Genomic DNA, 6,026 nt, shown 5'->3' on the forward strand with positions numbered 1-6,026 from the left:
AAGATCAAGACGAAGGGCATGATCATGAAGATGAAGATGCCGGAGCAGATGACGATGGAGGCTGGGTGCAGGACCCTCATATTCAAGAGCTGCTTCTCAAGCAGACGAATAACGCAAGAGCTGCCGCCCGAGAGAAAGCCAAGGTGGATCAACTGGAGATAGACACGGTTACTCCATTGTATGAAGGATGCAGGCCCGAGGATACCCGCCTGAAAGTAACGCTCATGGCTCTGGAGATGAAGGTAAAACACAAAATGACCGACGCATGCTTTGACAAGAACATGTCATTCTGGCATGAACGTCTTCCCAAGGGGAACAAGTGCCCAACCAGTTTCGAGGAGGCAAAGAAAATCGTGTGTCCTCTGGATTTACCGCACGTGAAATACCATGTGTGCATGAACAACTGCGTCATTTATCGGGACGAGCACGCGGAGTCTACCATATGTCCGGTGTGCGGCGTCACTCGATACAAGAAGAGGAAGAAAGATCCTCAAAAATCTGTGTGGTACTTTCCGATCACTCCTCGTCTACAGCGGTATTTCGTGGACCCTAAGGTAGCAAAGCTCATGCGTTGGCATGCGGATAGGGAGGAGAAGAAGCGGGAAGATGAGGGAAATGATCCGGAGATAAATAAAAAAGACAAGATGCTGAGTCACCCTAAGGATGCGAGCCAGTGGCAAGCGTTGAACTTCGAATACCCAGAATTTGGGAAGGATCCAAGGAAGATCGTGCTGGGCGCGAGCACCGATGGAGTCAATCCGTTTGGCAGCCAGAGAAGCACACATAGTACCTGGCCTGTGTTTGTGTGGATGTACAACCTTCCCCCCTGGTTGTGCATGAAGAGGAAGTACATTCACATGAGTATGCTAATTGAAGGGCCGAAACAACCAGGGAATGACATCAATCTGTATCTAGGGCTGCTGAAGGAGGAGCTAGACACGCTGTGGAAAACTCCAACCAATACGCGGGACTCCGCAGAGAAATAATATTTCCCTATGAGAACCGCACTGCTCACGACGGTGCACGGCTATCTCGGTTACGGATATCTCGCGGGGCAGGTAGTCCACGGATTTTCTAGATGCGTAAGGTGCATGGATGACACAACGTATCGCCAGCTAGATAGAGATCCCGGGTCTTCGAAAACCATGTTCATGGGACATCGAAGGTGGCTTCACGACGACGACCCGTGGGGGAAACGCAAGGATCTGTTCGATGGTGAAACCGAACCCCGAAAACGCCCGTGTACGAGGAGCGGCGAGGAAATAGACGAGCTGTTGAAAAATTGGAAAGACTGCCCACTGCCAGGAAAGAAGCAATAGGCACCAGAGCCGGGAAAGAAGCGAAAGGTGCCAGAGCCGCTGCTGAAGGTATGGAAAACGAGGTCTGTTTTCTGGGACTTGCCGTACTGGAAGATCCACCGTGTGCCTCACAGCCTTGATGTCATGCATATCACGAAGAACGTGTGCGAGAGTCTTCTTGGTACCCTGCTCAACATGCCAGAGAGGACCAAAGATGGGCCGAAAGCAAGGGCAGACTTGAAATCAATGGACATCAGGCAGGAGCTTCACGCTAATGATGATGATGATAATGATGATGAGGATGATGATGATGATGAGGCGAAGCAGGACACAGAAAGTCGTCCCAAAAGGCAAAAAGGCCAAGAAGACCGGAAATGACTACCCTCCCGCGTGCTTCACTCTAAGTCAGGAGGAGATCGAGCAGTTTTTCACCTGCCTCCTAGGAGTAAAACTTCCTTATGGTTACGCGGGGAAGATAAGCAGATACCTAGACCTAGCGAAGCAGAAGTTCAGCAGGATGAAGTCTCACGACTGTCACGTGCTGATGATGCAGATACTTCCAGTTGCAATCCGTGGGATCATGGACGCGCACGTCCGTGAAACGCTATTTGGCCTATGCAACTTTTTCGATGTCATCTCTCGGAAGTCCATTGGTGTGAGGCAACTTAGAAGGCTACAGGAAGAGATCGTGGTGATACTATGCGAGCTTGAGATGTACTTCCTGCCCGCATTCTTCGACGTTATGGTGCATCTGCTAGTCCATATCGTGGAGGATATCATCCAACTCAGGCCGACATTCCTGCACAGCATGATGCCGCTCGAAAAGATGAATGGTGTCATCAAAGGATACGTTCGAAACATGTCACATCCAGAGGGAAGTATAGCCAGGGGCTTTTTGACCGAAGAGTGCATCTCCTACTGCACGAATTATCTAGGCATCGAGAACCCCGTTGGTCTGCCCGTAAACAGGCACCTCGGCAGGCTCGCTGGATGGGGTCGCCGCGAAATGCATGTCGACTTCGAGGGTCGACTCGCCGACTTTGAAAGAGCAAACCTAGTCGAGCTACAACACATAGACGTGGTCGATCCTTGGGTGGTAGAGCACAAAACCTTTATTAAGAAGACGTACAATGAACGAGGCCAACAGAGGACGGACGGAGATATAATCAAAGAGCACAACTCATGTTTCACGCGTTGGTTCAAGCAGAAGCTTCTGTCGTACCCTTTACATGAGGATTCTTCCGCGGAAGAACAACTCATATTCGCCTTGTCACAGGGCGCCGAGCACAACCTGATGACCTATGAGGCGTACGATATCAACGGCTACACATTCTACACCAAGGACAAGGACATGAAGAGCGATGGTTATCAGAACTCCGGGGTAACGATGGAATCCTACACCGGCAACGACATGGACCGATACTATGGAAGGATCGAGGAGATCTAGGAGTTGAGCTACGCTGGAGAGAAGGTCCCGATGTTCCGTGTCAGATGGGCCAAGAGCGTCCTAAAAGAAGGCCGGTATTTCACCACCATGGTTATACCCGAAGCCAAATCCAAGACCGCGGGTGAAAACATCACCGCGAAAAATGAGCCATGGGTATAGATAGAAGAGTGGGTTTCAGTTTGCTCTGGGTAGTGATGTGCACTAGAGTAGCCCTGTTGACATAGCTCATAGCAGTAGGTATTTCAAAATATATGGAGTAATGCATAAATTTGTACTCCAGCAAGTTTACTCCAGTACTCAGTTTAAAATTCAATTTACTGTTAATTGACAGTAATTCAGTTTACTGTTAAATTTCAGTTTCACAGGTTAGTTTCCAACAAACAAAGCCTATGCTTATGAAGAATAAATCAGCTGAAATGAGATACTGGTCCTTTTTTACTTTGTTTGTTCAGATTGTTGGAAATTTTAAGCTCTCAATCACTAAAGGCCACTGTAGTTCTTTGAATTCAACCATTTAGGTGAGCTACAACTAGGAGGATTTTGGAGTAGTACTCTGAAACTGTTGCTGTTAGAACATGCTGTTACTTGCTGTCAGTTAACTGAATCAGTACAAAACTCTTCTATGGAGTTAACCGAAGATCAGCAGGCAAATCAAAATCTGCAACACATTTTCTTCAGTCTCTAACTGACAACACAATTTCTTCAGTCTAATGATGCAGCAATTTCTTCAATCTAGTGTAAATGTAACTGACTACTGGTCAAATACTCTAGTGTATTTAGTGTAAATCTAGTCTGAAACTAGTAGAGCTCTTGGTGATTTGCAAATTCAGTTTAAATAAAAATTTTGTACATGACTACTGATCATGTATGAAAGATGTTGCTACTGGATGAGCACAAGAACTACTCAATAGATAATTAATTTTGTAGAACAAGTCTTGTTGCCAGTCTTGAACCAATAGATAATCTTAATTGAAATTTGACCATGTCTTGTTGCCCGCCCTAATGAAAAAAGCAATTGAATTTCCAACAACCTGCTAGGTAGAACAATCCATTTCCAACAACCTGCTAGGTAGAACAATCCATTACTACATGATTGCAACTGAATTGTCAACTCTATGTACTATGTATGCTGTGGCGTGTGGTGTGGTCCGAGTGATCAGGTTTCAAGTGATTTTGAATTTTTATGATTTTTATGCACATATATATGTGTATGATGATCCTCCTTTCCTGCAGTAGTATAACTAGGATATATACCAAAAAATATTGTTATATTCCTCCCTGGTACAATAAATAATAAACTAAAATAGCTCCTGGTACAAAAAGAATAAACTATACATAGTTAATTTCTTCATCTTTGAATTGTTTCAGAAATTGGTATGACCAAAGATGCTATTGTATATAAATGGGCTGCTGTAGAACTGCTCTTCATCTTTACAGTGCTGTTGTATAGAAATATGCTGAATTTTCTGCTCTGATTGTTGCTCAAAGAAATTTAGCAAAAAAATGGGGTCCTGGGAGACACCACTGCTGCTTGAGGCCCTTGAGAGGCCCTTCGTGTCGTGATGATTTTGCAGGTACCCCGGGAGGCCCTTGAGTTTGCTGGAATGTCGATTAACTTCCGTTCCGGCAAATTCAGGTACTCCATATGTCCTATTTTCAGCAAAGGTCATGCTGAAATTTTCCGTGAATTTTAGCAAGACTTTGCTAAAAATCGGACATATGAGGTACTTGCTACTAATGCATGGGCCGGGGTATCTTAGTACTTAATTAAGTAGGATCAAATGCCCCTTTATTCTTGCTGTATTAAACCATACGTGGCAATAGAGCCAAGTGATTAGTGCCAAGTGATTAGGCCCAACCTAGGGTGCCTCGGCATCGATAAACCCTAAACTATGAAAACTTAACTTGGCTGCCCCGGATGCCTCGGTGTCAATGAGAACCTAAATAATGTATGCTTAGGATTTTAGGGTGCCTCGGTGTCGACAAATCCTAAATGATGAAAGCTTAGGCTTTTAGGGTGCCTCGGTGTCGACAAACCCTAAATGATGAGACCATGATCTTGTTCCTTGACAATAACCAGCTTTTTGACCAAACTTTTTTCCTATTTAGAGCGAAACATGGCCCACAACAATGAGGCCGGTGGTTCGGGCAGCAAGCAATTCTGGGAGCTGTCCCAAGAGATGGAGGAACAACCTCACCGCTATGAGGACGCCGCGGAAGACACCGATCCTGATTACACAACCCCTAGTGGCGTCGGGGATGACACCACTAATGGTTCCGCCGAGGATGCCACCACTGATGATGGCGGCGCACACACAGATGGCAGCCAACCGAAGAAGCAAAGGAAGGACCGGCGCCCGAATGCCCTCAGCACCCTCAAGGAGGAATTCACTCAAGTGGACTCCAACGGGAATCCAACGGAGCCCAAACATATAGTCAAGGGGTACTCGGTTCAGCTCGGGTGCATTCTCCGGAGCACCGTCTCGATCAACACCGAGAACCTTAGGCGTAAGGACCGAGGGAATTTGCGCAACCTCCTCTTCACGAAGCTGCACGAACGATACAAGTTCCCCGCCGAATTTGAAAACACACGCCTCTCAGGGAATAAAGTGAACAGTGCCGCCCTCACGAAGATGAGCACGGCCCTGTCTACTTGGAGAAGCGCGATGAAGAGAATGATTGATAAAGGTGATAGTTATGATAAGATCAAGGCGAAATATCCTTTGATGAGAGAAGATGAGTACAAGGAGTTCAAGATCAAGTGCTAGAGCAGTGCAACCTCCGAATCAAGTCAGTGGGGGAAAGAAATGCGGGAGTTGGACTTAGGGGAACACAAACTCGGTCCCGGCGGTTACAGAGTGGCGGAGCCTATATGGGACAAGGAGGACGTGGAGCGTGCCGAGCAAGGCCTACCGCCCCGCTTCGAGAAATACAGCGGTAACAAGCAGACCAGGAACTATGCAGGGCCCGGTACAAGGAAGACCCGATAACAAAGGAGCTTACCACGGATCCGAAGACAAGGGCCACGGATCCGAAGACAAGGGCGCTTAAGCTTGTTCTGGTAAGTAATACACCCCCGCGTAATTAGCTCCATATGGTTGCACTCTAATTAATCCCCAATATTTCTAAATGGTTCACGTTCCTTTCACAGGACACTGAAAGCAGTAGCGCGGGGTCGTCTCAGAGCTCCCCTTTCGACACCCCTTTAAATAGGGCATTGAACATAAAGAAAAGGAAGGATAAGCTCACTAAGCCGACGTCAGTTGGTCGTGTGGCCGGCA

This window comes from Triticum aestivum, chromosome 7B (genome assembly GCF_018294505.1).
Source record: "Triticum aestivum cultivar Chinese Spring chromosome 7B, IWGSC CS RefSeq v2.1, whole genome shotgun sequence".
Classification (NCBI taxonomy): Eukaryota; Viridiplantae; Streptophyta; class Magnoliopsida; order Poales; family Poaceae; genus Triticum; species Triticum aestivum.